We start from the raw sequence: 15,906 nt of genomic DNA, 5'->3' as shown, positions 1-15,906 counted from the left end.
AACCAGTGCTGTGACAGATACCTTTCATAGGATGAAAAGAAAAATAATAGAAAAGACCTTTCTGATTAAGAAGTCAACCTCTTGCAGCACTTTCTTCATTATGACTTGGAATTAATGTCATGCATGTTTTACAAAGCTCTGATTATTTTGTTATCACGATTGGGGCATTTTAAAATGCTACTTAGGCTCCACTGGACTTGGTCAGTCTTTACATTATCAAAGCTATGGGAATCTCCTCTTTCCACTTTCACAAACTTCTCTGAGGCTCAAGATGCAGACACACCACAGAGATGTCTTGACTACTTCCAGCTTCTACCTCCTGAGAGTTGATTTTTTTCCTGTACTTTTATCTCTACATTTAAAAGGTCTTCCTGTATCACATATCTTCCCCAGGCGTTGCTAATCAACTTGTTCTTTGGCTTCTTCTCTGCTAAGATGAAAAAATGAGTGCTGCAATTCCCTCTAAGTGAGCAGTATTTTTCACACTCTGAAGCATTTTCTGTAGCTCTTTTTTTGAATTCTCACCCAGTTTTTATCATCCTTCTGAAAACTCAAACTTCTCAGGAGACTCCAGCTGAGACAGCCATTCCATTTTGCTCCTCTTTCTCCAACTACCATCAATAAGGCCAGAAGCCACTGAAATTCCCCTGACAAGCAATAGCTGTCCTGCTGCTTCCACTGCAATTGCTTGTTTCTTGAACTTTTCAGTTCACCAAAGAAAAGCAAGAGGATCTCTGGAGCATTCAGAAATGCAAAGAAAGGGAAAGAGAGATGTTCTTCCTTTGGTGGGTCAGAGAAGCTGTGTACACCCACACCGCCTCTAAGCTTAGTATCTTCTTAGCAACAGCTGTGATCTGAAACCCTGACAGAGAAAGTACAACAGTGGGAATTTGGGCTCCAAGACTGCAGGAGGGGGGAATTCTTCCTGGAAATCCTTGGAGCACAGCATTTTTCTCCCAGAGCTGGATTTATCCAATGAATGCAAATATGCCCTTAAGTTACATCTAAAAATGAGGATTCTCCTTGCAAATGTTAAGCACAGTTGTAATGATTCGTACATAAAGGCTAGAGACCACAGAGAAGCATCTATTACTGTTGCTGCAAAACACAGTAGCAACTCATGAGAGTTTTACTTTTATTATTCATGTTGCTATTAGGAGTTGCATTATTACTAGATCCTAGCTGGCACAGATGGCTGCTGTGCTTTGAGGTCTGCTTTAGTCATGTTTTTAGCTGCTTTTTTCTGCAGATTTTATAGGGTTTGGGCTGATTTTAGCTTCCTTCATTTGCTTGATAATTGTTTTGGGTTTTGTTTCAGTTTTTTTCTTAATTAGCAGGAATATGTTTATGTTTATAGTGTGCTTTATTCACTCTTTTTGAACTTGTGGTAACCAGAATCAGCAATGCAATTATACCTTCTGTTGTTTATGTGAGACTGGCTCAGGGCAGATGTTTTGATGGGGGCAGCAGTTTTCCTGGAAGGTCAGTATCAATTTGCTGGTGTTTCTCACCTGTTGATAAATCTCCACCTTGTAAATCATCTTTCCCAGCATCACTTCTCTTTACTGCTAGAGGAGGAGGGAACCTCTCATCCGAATGTTTCCGCTCCCCTGAGACCCTGTGTCAAATCACTGCCTAAGCACTGGTGAGGTGTCACCCTTGCCTCAGCCATCACCTCAACTGCTGTCGTATTTTGCTTGCCTAACAGGTCATCTGCATGCAGTACCTTCTGGTTCCACTTGCCTCCCAGCTGCTGCCTTAGGAATAATAAGAAACATAGGAGAGGTTTCCTTGCACTGATGTACATGGTCAGCTCTGGTAAATGTTTATGGTCGGTTAGGCAGAACTTCAGGCTCAGTCATAAACAGCTGTGCCTGCACTGCAGTTTGCTTTGGCTACATCATCACCACAGAGATATGGGTGCAAGTTCCAGCTTTCCTCTGAAAGGGAGCATGTGAGCTAGGGAACGAGGTGCAGTGTGCTCCCACATACCTTCTGCTCTGCAGGGTCAGTATGTGACCCTCAAAGTCAGACATAGACTGACTTCTAGACCTGAAATACATTGTTTAGTCATCATCATGTAACATTTCTGCACACTTGATTTCCATACTGTAGTTTTCAGTTATTTTCCATAGTCTTGTTCTTTAATTGCTAAATGTGTAAGGAGGATTCACAGAAAGCTTCAAGTACTGCCCATGGTTGCACTACTTCTTCTCTTGATTCCTATGAAGGTCACCACCCCTTTTTGACAGATAAAGAAAGGGTTTAAAGTACAAAGTTTCGAAGTAAAATGTTTTATTTTTTTGAAAAATGAGAGCTTTTCAGGAGTATGTGGTAAAAATTAGTTTTGAAAATCTGAGTGTCTCAACTCTCCAACTGCAGGAAGCAAGAAATTAATTACTAGTGTCATAGGATAGTTTTCAGTGTTATTACCAAAGGGAAAATAACTCACTTAGGATACACTAATTTAGAGCAATTGGCTCCTAATATTTTTCCATAGGATTTGAGTTACTCATCTTTAAAGTCCATGGCAGTGGTTTGTATGCTGTGGCAGGGGGCTGGGTCCCTTAGCTTTTACCTGCTCTTCACACTAGCCTGACTAGAGTCTGTGAGCCAAAACTATAATCCCAGTTCCAGATGCCCCCATAATTTGGATCTGGATAAGAATTTAGCAGATCGGGCCATCTCTAATTAGATCAGACAAATTATTGGATAATTTCTTCTGCTTTATCTTTGCAATTCACTGAAGCAGTTAATTTCTCCAAAAACAGGTACATCCTTTCTCATTAGGAATCTGTTTTTTGGCCTTTTTCATGTGAGTTTCTTATATTAAAAACAAACACATGCATGCACACACACACATACACAGAGTTTTGCTTTTATTATATTAATCCTACCTAAGAGAATATGACATGCTTAACAGAAAATTGGCTTTAGCCGTTAGGTAATCTGCCACTTCACAGAAGAAGAGGAATTATATTAGTCCGTATGTTTTCATAGGACAGAGCTGGTGGGCAGCAAGGAAGAGCTGGAAGAGAAAAGGACTGATGACAGCTGATTTGAGTATCCATTTTGTGGTGTCACGGACCACAAACTTCTGGTTTTGAAGTTTCTGTTTCTCTCTTGCATATGATGGAAGTGAGGTATTCATTGGTTTCTAACTCTGATATTTATATTACCTTCTCTTTCCCTTTGGATATTTTTGTTCACTAAAGGTGTACCCTAAGTCATTATTTTGAAGACCTTAGCTGAAACGTATTTCAGCCATCCCTAAGGGTACCAAGAGATGCTTAAGATACAGAGAGGTCACAGTCTGGTACAAACTAAACAAAAGCAGAAGCAGGATGTTTGTGCTAGGTGGAAGTGCCAGGCTGTGGTTCTGTGGTCACCCAGAGGCGTGGTCAGACATAAAGCCCTGGATTCCTGCTTCTTTTCAGTGCTCTCTTGTGCTATTTCCTCCCATCCATATTAAAAAAAAAAATCTACTGAAAAAGAAATCATGTTTTCACAAAATATCCCAGGAAAAGAAACCTTAAATACTATTCTGCTTTTCTTTATTTATTGAATGAGCATTGCATTTTTCATTTTGAAATGGGGAACCCCAGGGGTTTAGTCTGAGATGTCTGGGGGACTAATAATGGCACCTACACATTTTAAAGCTGTGGATTGTGATTTTCTAGTTTCAAGTGTTAAATCAGCATTATTACTTAGGAAGTTCTGGCCTCTTGACTGAGCTGCAGAAACGTATGTCTCTCCATTGCATAATATTTTGGAAATGCATGCTTCATTGAAGTGTCATTGATTTTCAACTTAAGTGAAAATACCCTCATTTAATGCTTTCTTAAGAGAATTACAAAGGAGGCTGGAGAGGGTTTGGACAAAGTCACTATTAATTGCACATCACAAAATTTGGATTTATGTATTTTTAATGCACAACTTCTTCACAGCTCCTAAATCAAAATGCTGTTCTAAAATTATGTCTAATTTTATAAATGGAAAGACCCTATTTTCTTCAAGACTTTCAAATTCCTTTGCTTTGTTCAACAAACCCCTATACTTGCTGTGAGGGAATTGCTGATTGCTTTGTCAGCAAGACCAATGATATTCAATCTTTGATTTCTGATTCATTTGCTTCTTCCTTCCCTTTGATGATGAGAATAAACGTCTAGCTTTTCCTCTCCTTTCAAAAAAATTTCTCTCGCCTCTCACTTCCTTAGTAGTGAGAGCGTTTTATGTGAAGCATTCTGCCTGCCTTTTGGACTATCTCCTCCTCTTCACTGAGCTCAGAGCTGGGTAAGTACTTTACGGTCTTTCATTAGAGAAAACAGACTTTTTTCTTTTTCTGCCATTGGCTCTGATGTCAGGGTGTCAGCTTTACCTCTGACCACAATGCTCCCTGGCTTCCCTTTGGCCGTTTCCTCAAGCTCTTGCCTTGGGGTTTTTCTCTGAGGTGCCCCAGTCTATTGCTGTTCTGGTAGGCAATGGGTAAGAAGTTCTGAAACAGGGTGAACATGAAGGAGACTGTGAGATTGTGGAGGGAATCTTGGAGCAGGGCCTAGCAGTTGCTATAAATTAGGCCTGTTGTCCTTGGTGTTGGCATATAAATTTCTGCTCGTCCCACAGGGCAAGGCCACAGCTTAGTTATGAGCGCAGAGGAGCACCTTTAGTGTAAAACTCACCAAACACTGTGAAAGCGGTGACAGCACCCTCAAGAGGGTCATGTGGTGAGCAAAAGCAGTAGCAGTCCATTGTCAGATGTGGCAGCAACTTGACAAAAGCCAAGCAAGAGCAGTCTGTTTTCTACCTGTTCCAGTGTGTCAGCAGCCAGAGAGCCTGGGGATCTCCCAGCTTGGCCCTGGGAGTACTCACCATGTGTCCCAGCCTCTACACTGCCCTCTGTGGCTTTCCCCCCAGAGGCAGATGGTCAAAGGGCTGGAGAACGTACCCCATGAGAAAGCACTGAAGAAATCAGGTCATTTCTCACTGTCAAAGAGAGGGATCATCACAATATTCATACAGTTCAAGGCCAGCTGAAAGGAGAACAGAGGCTCTCTTTTCACAAGGAACCAAATGGAGAAGACAAGAGGCAATGGGTACAAATTACACCAGGAGAGGATTCATCTTGACATAAGAAAGGAATTTTTTATGCTAAGAACAGCTATTCACTAGAATGACCTCCCCAGAGTTCTTGAAGGCTTCAAGATGTAATTGGACAATCTGTTAGACTTAATCACCTAGGCTGCATTTCACACAGAAGGATTTTTTTGAGCTCCTTTCCACCCTCTGCTATTCTATAGTTTTTTGTCATGGAAAGGTGACGAGGTACTGGCACAGGGTGCCCAGAGAAGCTGTGGCATATTCTCCTCCATTCCTGGAAGAATTTAAGATCAAGTTTAAGGGGTCTTAGAGCAGGCTTGTTTAATGGGTTGTCTCTCTGTCCATTGCAGAGGGGTGGAACAAGACAATCTTTAAGGTCCCTTCCCACCACACTATTCTATGAATCTATGAGTCTATGTATGATAAGTGATTGATTACCTTTATCTGTGAATGAAGTGTTTTGGTGCCTGAGACCATGTAGTCTCCACTCTGTCGTTTGGTCTTAACCGTGACTCAGGCTCCTGAAGTTATATCTTATTAACATTTGAGAAAATTCTAGAAACACCATCAAACTCAATGCCAAACAAACATGTCAAAAGCCAGTTCTTGTCTTCCTAGTTATGAGTTAAATCAAAACACTGTAGATAACAAAAGGGAGAAACGCACTACCAGCATCTCTGATTAAAGGTGGAGAAGGGGGGCTCTGTGAAATCATGGAATCATTTAGGTTGGAAAGACCTCCGAGATCATAAAATCTATCCTTTGACTGATCACCACATTGCCAACTAGGCCATGGCTCAAAGTGTTGAGTCCAGTTGTTTCTTAAAACACCTCCAAAGACGGTGACTTTACCACCTCCAGAGATAGTGATTTAATCAATGTTTAACAACCCTTTCCATGAAGAAATTCCTTCTGATGTCCAGCTTGAACTTCCCCTGGTGTAGCATGAGGCTATGTGCTCTCATCCTGTCACTAATTTCCTCAGAGAAGAGGCCTACCCCCATCTTGCTACAATCTCCTTTCAGGTAGTTGTAGAGAGTGATAAGGTTCCCCTGAGCCTTCTTTTCTCCAGGATACACAACCCCAGCTCCTTCAGTCTCTTCTCATACGACTTAGTGTTTAGAACCTTCACGACCTTCATTGCTCTTCTCTGGACGTGCTCCAGCACCTCAATGTCTTCCTTTAAGTGAAGGGCCCAAAACTGAACAAGGATTCGAGGTGAATCCTTGCCAGTTTGGGGAACAGAGGGCAAAGAGCAAACTTTTCAAGGACTGGGCAGCATGTCTGAGAAAACATGAAGTTAGAATTGTTAAAGCGTACCATATTTGGCTAAAATGTTAAAAGCAGAGTTCACATGATCTGTAAAAGAGTTACCCTATATTGTTACTAATATGAATTATCAGCTACTAATGGTTTAGATAATAATAAGATCTTTGACCTGGGAAGTCTTGCCCACTATGCTTAATTGCTTTGAAAATGTATGGGGTGCTTCCTCTGAAACACTGAATACAGCTATGCTCCACCCACCTCAGTAACTACTCGCCTCAACTGAAAATAAAACATGCCTCATCTCATACAGAACATCTTTCCAGATTTGGATTTGCCCCATCTCTGGACAATGAAGAGGTGTGAAGGCCCCCTTTTTGTCACGCGTCTCACTGGACACCACAAATATGCTTTAGGCACAATTCTTGCACCAGGATTCATTAGCTGTTCTCCTAGAAAACCTGCTGATTTCATTCAGTCTGCAGAAGTGTGAAGGAATATGTACTCAGAGGTCTGCAGGTGAGGACAAGATCAAGGGTGTATCATAACTGATACATTTTATAAAAATCTCTGCAGAATGAAGAATAAAAATCTAAATATTGATTGCAAGGTTTGATCAGTTGAGCATTTCAGAGGAAACTTCAATCTGATTTGTCATGATATTGATTTTTTTTTCTTGCTTTTTGAGTAGTTATTTTCAGTTATTCTTAGCTGATTGCCTCACTTTGAACTAGTATCAGATATGAGATTTAAAGGATTTTATTTAAATGTGAGAAAATATTCAATTTAAGAAGGATTATAAACGCAGATGTGAAAGAGAAAGCTTGTATGTGTCTTTCCAGGAAAAAAAAAAAACCAGGAGCACTTTCTACTTTCCTGTATGGCAAGTAAGGCCATTCAAAAGTGTGAAAAAAGTTGAAAATGTTTTATTGTGTTCAAAGGTGCAAGATAGCTTATCAAGTCTGTAATTCATCACACGCTTTAAGTGCTATTTACCTAGAATAATTTCGAAATACAGTCAGAACATTTGTAAATATGTAATGACATATCTTTATTGCAATAAGCATTCTGCATGATTCAGCAGGATATTGGGTAGAATATTCAAAGTTTGCAGCTATATCATTAACGGTTGGTAAATCTGGACAGATGACTTACTGCTCCTTACTATCTTCATATCCTGTTCTTATTTTTTTCTTTCTTCAAAGAGTGCATAAATTATCTTAAATACTTCCTGAACATTGCCCTTAAAAAGGGTAATATTGTCTTTAAAATATTGTCCTTAAAAAGGACTTGTTCTGAAATCTGTGTCTATTTCCACTTGTGCCATACCACAACTATAAGAAGAGCCTGGCTCCATCTTCTCTACAAGGTGTCTAAGGCCAACAGAAAGGTGTCCCCTTGTCTTCACTTCTTAAGGCTGAACAGCCCAAGTCCCCAGTGTTTGCATCAAAACCCTCAGCTTCCTGAGTAATTTGACTTTAGAACTTCTCAGGGTTATGAGGACAAAATATGATAAAGTTATTTTTCATGATGACATAACTAGGATTTCTTTAATGATGCTACAGAAACTGATAAACATGATTGTGTTAAGAGAATTGGAAAAAAAAATCTTATATTATGCTCCTCTGATTAATTACAGAACTGAGAAAAATAGCAGTTTAAAAAAGATTTAAGGTATTTGCCTGCAAAAGCATTACTCAGAGCCAGCTTTATTTTTTAAGTATGCAATTTTTCTGTCAGTCTATAATGTGGTACTGTGACTGGGTAATATATCTTGAGGCTTTAAAGACTCTTGGCATCACATACTCTTTGAGACAGTAGATCTTAATAGATCCTTCTGCATTAATCCTGACTAATGAGAAGACGAATAGTTAATTAAAAATGCTTCTCACGGACTTTGACACAGTAGACCATTTCAGCTTCACTGTGTTTTTTGCTTTGTCATAGATGAACACAACCTAACTTTTATTTTTCCATTACCCCACCACGGTTGAAAAAATTCCATTACAGTTTACCAGATCACTGATCTATGAACTAAACAGTATTTAAATATTTCCAGATTTGATTTAATATGGTCTATGATCTCCTGTGCCTTCACTGAAACCACATAGTAAAAGAGCCATTATGTGATATCTTCAGTCACTGATCTAGCAGATCATTAAAAAGTTTTTCCTGCTGTATGCATTAGGCATGCATTGTGGGCTTGATTTTTTTTCTAGTGTTCTGATGGTGCTCTGCATGAGGGTAACCACTTTGACATGAATGGTTCTTCAAGTGCAATATGGATGGCTTGAAACTATATGCAGCAGCCCATATTAAGTTAAAATAGGGTCTTTTCCATCCAAAGAGAATCCTGGTTTTATCTTCTTATGCAGCTTCTGATGACACTGCACATTTAAAAAGTGCTGGCAGGTGTAAAAGAATGCAAAATGACAAGAGATTTGAGTCATGAGGAATGTAGCCCTGCACTCCTTACTGAACTCTCTCTCAATAAGCTTCACTTGTGGAGCAAACTTTTTCTAATGACCCACAGAAAACCAAGAAAGAACTCTAAATAGCAAGGGTAATGTGATTGGTCTCAGACATCTACAGAATTCTGATTCAAGCACATCAAGATCTCAGTCATTGTAAGACTAATTTTTTGCAGCTTAGTATTTAAGACATTTTGTCTTCAGTAGCAATGGAATGGTCAAGTGTTTACAGAGGAATAGACAAGACTTTATTTTCCTTTAAAGAAATCCACTGTGTTCAGGGAATAATTACTCTGATCACCAATGATTCCATCTTGTTTCACTTAGCTGAAAGCACATTGTCCTTTCTCCAGCCATGCAATTTTAGGCTACTCCTTTAAAAGACAATATGTTTTACAAGAGGGTTTTCTCTAACTTCTTGAATTTCTGTGCACAAATTCTGCACACAAATACATTTAAGCAATCATTATTATTATTTTTAAACCATCAATATTGTATTTCAAAAAATGCATCAAGCTACTATGCTTGGTCAAGTCAGTCACTTGGGATAAGATCCTTTGCCATGAAAATCAAAATGCCATTTGCCAAAAGTAGTGACCAATTTCAGTGTTCATGGTTTTGAACAAAAATTCAACCAAACATTTTTCCCTTCAAAATTTTGTATGGCTAGAAAAAAATAATAGGTGCTCAAAGTAAACTGCAGGAAATCACAAAGAGGATGACTGAGGAAAAACATACCCATACTAGACAATTCTTTCTATGAAACTTTGCTTTGATCAAATATGTAGGTTAAGGGCCAAAATTTACATTCTTTTTGGAACGCATTTAAAATGTGCTCTATCTAGTATATCAGTATTGTATGAAATATCTTTCTATACATCTGATGCTTCTCAGTGGAATCAAATGACCAGGTTAGATTAGGTGAGAGTTTCTTGTGAGATATTTGATCAACTGTAAAAACATTCTAGACAGAATTACCAAACTGGTAGAAATTACAAAGAAATCAGTCATGGTAACTAACTTCCTTCAGGATTCCCATGTGTCAGAACCTAAATGTTACTCCTTCATAGATTTACCTCAGGTATAATATTCTACCTACAGCTGATAGAAACAAATGCTCTATTAGTAAAGCAGAACTTTTTTAAATATGATAAAATTGATGTTCAAGAGAGATGAACACCCACTAGGGCTGATTGTTGTACTGCTTTGATGCCCAAGTTTAAGGCTGCCAATACAGCTACATTCCACTTTATTTTGAAACTCATTAGGAAAAAGAAAAATATCTTACCAGCAAGAGGTATTATTTTCCATCCAGTAATGAAAAAATGCTACACTGGAAAACTACAGGGACACTGACCAAAGAGCAATAAAGAATGATCAGGAGAACTTCTGAAACATTAATGATGTCCTTCTGCCAAAGCTTGTAAAAATGTGCTAAAACTTTGGGTATTCATGAACATGGCAGCTTGAGATTTACCTCATCTCATCAACTCCCTGGGCTAAGTTTTCACTTACCCAATATTTTTCCCAGACGGGATCTCGGTAGGATTATGAGAGATAAGAGGGAAAGACATGCATTCCTTAGCCAAGAGATAATTAAACAGAGTCATCAAGGCCAGACCTCTGACTGGGCTGTGAAATCTACTGCCAGATGTTGCAGATACATCTGTCTAAGTACTAACAGGATCCCTTTTATCACAATATCTAAGAATTCCACAAATATTAATGGATCTTCTCTCTGGAAAAGGACTGGTTTTCCATACTAGCATAGGACAGGACAGAGACGAACAAATAACCGTCACAAAGTGGGCATTTTTTGAGTTTCTCCTTTTGCTTTATAATTTTTTCTATTTGATTTTCTTTATACATAAGGGTAAAAAACACCTCAAACTCTATGAAGCTTGAAAATCTAGAGACACCTAGTTGCTTCCACATAGCAGACTCTTTCCTTCATTATTCTTAGCTATTAAATAATAGAGAATTGGCAAATGGTGAACCATATATTCATCATTCATTTCAATATATTTTTAGGTCTACAAGTCTTACATGTGTAGTGGTAGATAGCTGTGGCCTAAAGACTGAAAAACTGAAAGACAAATATCAGCAATCTTATATACACACACATACAAACATACATTCATACACATTTACAAGAATAAACAAAAGATAACTATAATTAAATTGTGTCATTAAAAATTAAATGCATATGCAAGTTTATGTTTTTGTATCATTTAAAATATATAAGTAAGTACTTATGATTACACATATAGGTACCCTTTATTCCATCTATTTCATAACACATGGGAGTTGTCTCATATATTTTGAATATCTTGATATCTTGGGTTTTTTAACCTGAACTTCCTGCACTAAACTGAATATGATGTGTGAGAGAGAGAAACTTCTGCTTCTTACATTACTTCAGCTTTTATATATTGCTGTGGGTTATCATCTGCACTGTGCACAGGGACAAAGATAATGAGAAAGGAAATGTATCTTATACATTGCATCAGAAAATTGCCTTCTTCTCCACAAAGATCCAAGCAGGCTTTCCTTAACTCCCAGACCAGTGGAGAAGAACTTGTATGCACATATGAGAGCAAAAATAGGACACTTCCATCAGGTTTGTCATTAAATAACCAATAACTGAAATACCAACTGTTGGAGATCAGTAAATATAAACAGCCAGGTTCTGCAACAAAATGCAAAATCATTTGTTTAAATGTCTGCAACACTGCATTTCAGTAAATCAGTACATCATAATAAGAGATTTTCACTGAGATTGTACCAAGAAATAAAGTAAGTGGTCTGTGAAGTTCATTCTTGCTGACAGTGGAAGATGCGCAGGTTGCACTAGTTGCTACCGTGAATAAAAAGTATGTTTTCTGTCAGCTTCTGGTGTCCAAAAAGAGGTACATTTTCATGCATTTACAGAGTTAAATGGACTTGATCAGATTCCACTTCAGACATACCAGCCTTCTCCAACAGCTAAAAAGAGAATTCAAATGATCATATAACAGAGTACAAGTTGCCTTTAAAAGCTAAAGAGGTAGGGCAGGGAAACTTCCCTAATTCAGTAAAATATTAATTAAAAGCCCTTTGAGGAGAAGTCAGAGAAACTTTCTGGTCTCCTTGGGAGCTGGGGAAGTGTCTCTGTCCTGGGGTCTCCCATGAATGTGCTGAGGTCATGTGTGTGATGGATGTGCTGGCTTGGGACATCTCCCCACTGACAGCTTGGCAGTTGTCAGTCTCTGCCAGGTCTCACCCTCCACTCTGAGCAGGGAAGGTCAGTTTACAGTGTAGGAAGACTTGACTGAAGTATAATAACCCATCATGTGTTTTCCTAAGGACTGCATGCTGATGCATATGATAGCATCAGATATATCACATACAGGCAACTGCTGCTGGCTGAGCTGGCATTTCTATTGCTAGCTGAAGGTGGAAGTTCACATGTTAATTAATGATGCAACCCTTGCTTCACAAATACTTTTGGTTTAATAAAATTGTTACAGCTGCATACAGAGTTAGGATGAAATTTTGAAGATTCTAGATAAATGACAGGGGTTTATTAATAATTTGTTATGTACACACTGTATATAACTGTACACATAGTTATACTCCGGGTGAACTCTAGATTTTCCCACCCTGTTCTTATTGATAAAATAAACCATTTCCTTTTTTGATCTTGTACTAAGAGTTTGGTTAGACCCTGTTGGAACTTAAGAGACTATTGAAAATAAGGGGTTTCTTTTCACATATGAGTACAAGTTTTACCTTACATTATATTTTTAAGTGTATTTTTTTAATTCACTTTAGAATATTAATTATTTTCTGGCCAGTAAATACATTTACAGTTGCTAAGCATTTCCCTAACAACTGGGAAAAACCCCCTGCTTTGGGTCCATTAAGCTGTCAGTAAACTCTGATGCTGACACCAGAATAATAATTATATACTTGTGATATTGATGCATTTGAAAAGTATATGTACTTTGGACCTTGTGGCTTTTTAAAATACACTTCCCAAGATTAGTTAAGTGTTTCCTGTGATGATGTATAGCACAATTGATGTTAAAAAGTACTTTACTGGGTCTTTTGGGCACTGCAAGGACTTTTAGCACCAGTATTTTCTGACTGTGTGCTGCCTCTGTGCTCTCTAGCCTTTTCAAATCAGAAGAGGAAAAACAGCCCAGAAAGAGCTGCATGTGCTGGGAATTCCACAAAAGCCATGTTCATTATACTTTTGGGGGTAGAATCTTGTTTAGTGAATGCAGACTAAGTTGTCAATTCTTTATTTAAAACTTTTAATTGGTGACAAAGAGGTTGAAGGCCTTGGCTACATTCCCCAGCAAAGCAAACACATAAAACAAAATAAGTGTGGTTTGAAGAATATTCAGTGCTTTCTATAGAAATATGCCCTAGTCTGGTGCTGATCTTTGATTCCCAAAGCTGTCTGATTCCAAGAGGATCAGAAGATTGCCCACATATCAGGCTGTTAACCATTCTTTAGTTTTTTATCCTATTTATATCTCTATATTTCCAGTTATTTACTGATGAAAGAATTTGTACATTCCTCATTAATGCAAATATTTTAAGATCTGTGTTAGACCTAACCCTCCATTGTGATCCAATGGCTTTGACTTGTTAGAAGCCAAATCACATTGATTTGCTGGAGCAATGTACTGGAAGATTTGGACTGCTGTAAATATTTCTTTACCCAGATACAGTGCTCCAAACTGAACAGTAGAGATTACTTTCCAAAAAATGCATGCAGTACTTACTTGTTCATATCTTAACATTCTCTTCATTCATGTGCAGAGATAGTTCAGAAAAATCAGAAGTTTCACTAATATTTCCTTCATTCAAAAAAAATCAAAATGGGATTTAAAAAGCATTTTATCAGCTAAATTAGACTTTGCCAAGGACAGATTACTTCCAGAGTCTTCCTCTGCACAGTCAATAAGGGGGCTTTTATTATGTTCCTTGGGAAAATTTATAACAATTTTGTGTATTTTATCACTAACAAAATTGTTCTGCTTGTCTAGATTATTTTTTCACTCTGTTGCACTTAGTTGTATCTTCCTACATTTCACTACCCTTTATAAATATTTCTAAAAATCACTTAGAAATATTTTTCAGAATAGTTTAAACATATTTTAAATAAAACAGATGAGTCTCAAGAAGTCATCTTGCACGTCTCTTAGCCATGTGTTTTCATAAAATTTTCTGTATTAGACAAATCTGCTACTCACCAAATATGTTCTATTCTCCTTTTTAAATTGCTTCATCTTTGCAGAGAGAAGATGCATTAATTTCAGCTCAGAGCAGTCATCAATAAAAAGTCATTATTCTCATGAAGTTCCTTTTCTCTGTGTATCCCAGAGTTTATCATAGATATTATACAATCAATCCCTCCTGTGCCTCACTGGCAAAGGTGTGTAAGGCCCCACTGGTAAAGCTGGAAAACAAAGCATCCCTTAGGACTATAAAGTACTATTCTGACTTGAATTTGCTCAATTTGAAAATCCTTCAAAATCAGGCCACATTGTTTTCAAACAGAATATCAAAAATGCAGGTCAAGGAAAAAGAATTTACAGCTGGGCGGCATTCTTCTCTTGTACTTCCAGATTTAAAATCAAGCAGGCACATGCTTACGTGTAAAAAAGTGTTCATAACCTATTGATTTCAACAGGACACAAACATGTAAACACATTTATGAAGAAAAAGTACATTAGAACCACAGGCTGATTAGTTTGGAAAAGATGTCTAAGATGATGGAGTCTAACCACTAACCTTGCACTTCCTAGCCCATGACCAAACCCTGCCATAAGTGCCACATTTACATGCCTTTTAAATACCACCAGGAATGGTGACTCAACCAATTCCTGCCTGCACAGGAATACTCACCTGGTACTTACTCACCAATTCACACATTTGTGCCACAGGAATAAAATTATAACGTTGCTTGATCACAGAAATGTGAGTGTCCCTTCATTTCTGGTTTTAGAGAGGAATTGAAAGGGATCAAAAACAATGGCCAGAAGACTCATTACAAATGTTCTTTCATTCATAATTTAAGTGAGCTAGAAGTCTGAAAGCAAGCATTGAGAACAAAGTGGTCAAGGTTTCAAGGCTAACGACATTAATCCTTGGTGAATGACAAGCATAAATTCTCATCACTTCTAGCTGACAAACAAGAGAAATTAGGGTGATCCATCTCTTACATTAAGCAAGCATTCCTCACCATCATAATTGATGTCCTGTGGTTGTTAGTGTACGTACTTTAAGAGATACCCCTTAATTAATTAAATTTTGCAGATGTTGCTTACTTTTACTGCAATAATTCATTCTCAAAAAAGCTATGGATTTTTGACAATATAAATCAAAAACCTAAAAATGACTATTCCCTTTCCTAGCTGTCCTGAAGAATTAAGCAAGCAAAATACAAAGTCCTGCCCTGAGCTCACAATTCCTGCAATTGTTTCCCCATTTAAGCAGAGGTCTGTTTGCAGGGGAGCAGGCTAGAAAGTCACAGTCACCTCCTACATGTTCATCCATTAGGCTTATGTGTCTCATGGTTTTGGACCATGGGCCATCCTTGAAGAGCTTTAGCTACAGTATGACAGTGACCTGTTCTGAGAGACAAAGGCATTTGTGAGAGAGGCAGGGCTTTACCAATGAGTTCATGTAGCAGCAGTTATGCCATGAATTTAAAACCAGAAGACAATAAAATATGTGTTTGCAGAAATTGTACAAATATGCTATCAGCTGCTATAGAAGTGAAGAAGACGGTTTTGAGACACATATCCAGAACTACATTTAGCATCTGGCACATTAAACTATTCGTTATCTAGAGATTATTTTGTCCCATGGATTTATCACAGGCTGAATACTGGCTTACAAACAGCTAATATAAACAGCTAATATAAATATATATGTTCCATATACATACAGAGCAGTCAATGAGCATGTTCTTAAGCATCATTTAAACATTATTTATGTGGTTTTAATTGACTGAATTATAGCTCTCTACATGGCTCTCAGCCATGACAGTGAACATTCCTTCAACAAATCAAGA

At 38.0% G+C, this 15,906-nt stretch overlaps 2 long non-coding RNA genes across 2 annotated transcripts in view; one reads left to right on the top strand and one right to left on the bottom strand.

Moving 5' to 3' along the window:
• Positions 1-3,908: 3,908 nt before the first annotated feature.
• Positions 3,909-4,746, bottom strand: LOC135300064 (uncharacterized). Its single transcript, XR_010361937.1, has 2 exons — positions 4,680-4,746; positions 3,909-4,495 (listed from the first exon to the last, which is right to left on the bottom strand). It is a non-coding gene; the product is annotated as an uncharacterized LOC135300064 (long non-coding RNA).
• Positions 4,747-6,019: 1,273 nt separating this feature from the next.
• The window catches only part of LOC135300065 (uncharacterized), a 34,596-nt gene continuing 24,709 nt past the window's right edge, over positions 6,020-15,906 (top strand). Inside the window, exons 1-2 of the long non-coding RNA XR_010361938.1 lie at positions 6,020-6,122; positions 6,690-6,882. This is a non-coding gene — a long non-coding RNA (uncharacterized LOC135300065). The remainder of the gene's footprint in view (positions 6,123-6,689; positions 6,883-15,906) is intronic.

This window comes from Passer domesticus, chromosome 4 (genome assembly GCF_036417665.1).
Source record: "Passer domesticus isolate bPasDom1 chromosome 4, bPasDom1.hap1, whole genome shotgun sequence".
NCBI classification, from domain to species: domain Eukaryota; kingdom Metazoa; phylum Chordata; class Aves; order Passeriformes; family Passeridae; genus Passer; species Passer domesticus.
Note: the sequence above shows the minus strand (reverse complement) of the source record. Positions and strands in the feature narration are given on the sequence as shown.